Below are 1,225 nucleotides of genomic sequence, written 5' to 3' on the forward strand. Positions count from 1 at the left end.
CAGGAGGAGTGGGCCCAGGGCTGGAGCCCGGGGTGGCTTCCTTCCTCCTCCTCCTTTCCTTCCCCAGATTTCTCCGTTCCTCCTCTGAATGCTGGTTGGTCTGTGGGGCCACCTAGAGCAGTGACCATGGTTCAGGCCATTCTCGAAATGTAGGAAGCAGTTGTATTGGTTTGCTAGGGCTAGCGTAACAAAATACCACAGGCTGGGTGGCTTAAACAATGGAAGTCTTGGAAACTGGAAGTCCAAGTTCAAGGTGTCTGCAGGTCTGGTTTCTTCTGAGGCCTCTCTGGCTTGCGTCCTCACATGGTCTTTCCTCTGTGTAAGCATATCCCTAGTGTCTCTCCCACTTCTCATAAAGACACTGGTCAGGTTGGACTAGGGCCTACCCCAATGGCCTTATTCTAACTTAATTACGTCTTGGAAGCCCTATCTTCAAATATAGTTACTTTCTGAGGTACTGGGGTACTGAGGATTAGAGCTTCAACCTAAGAGTTTTGGGGGGATAAATTTATCTCGCAACAGCAGTATAACCTGGTAACTGAAAGAAGTTGTTCTAAAGTTAAATCTTGGCTCCTCCGTTCCCTTCCTGTGTGATCTTGGACAAGTTGCTTAGCCTCTCTGAGCTTCTCAGTTTTCTCCTAGATACAGTGAGATTAATAATGCCTACCTCAAAGAAATTTTATGAGGATTAAATGAGATGAGGATGTAATTGCTTGGCACAGTGCCTGGCATACAGTAAGGACCTGATGCCTGGGAACTTGACTATTATTCCTGGACAGCCAGGAACTGTGTGTCAGGCCCAAACCTTCAGTGAAGGAGGGAATTGGCCAGGCAGAAGCTCCCTGGACCCAGTGATGAAGAAAGCAACAGTTGAGATTCACCCCTACATACCTCCCAACTCCCCAAGACTGTGGTTGTTTGCATCATTTACAACAAACATGTATTACTTTGCAGTGAGAAACAGTTCTGTGGAGTAGGTTGTGAGGATATTGATTTCTATACCCTTTTGCATATGTAAAAACATAGGCTCAGCACAGAGGCTGAGCCCAAAGTCACATGGAGAGTGAGCATCAGAGTCAGGAGGACTGGTCCTAGGAATCCAAGTGCATGAGCATCCCGCATCCCAACATCCTTGAGTTCACATGTGAATCACCAGCAGCGGCATTGCTTCTGAATGAACGCAAAGGTTGAGGTCAAGGGTAAAGCATGGCCTTATGGGCCAAGT

This window comes from Cervus canadensis, chromosome 24, assembly GCF_019320065.1.
Source record: "Cervus canadensis isolate Bull #8, Minnesota chromosome 24, ASM1932006v1, whole genome shotgun sequence".
Classification (NCBI taxonomy): Eukaryota; Metazoa; Chordata; class Mammalia; order Artiodactyla; family Cervidae; genus Cervus; species Cervus canadensis.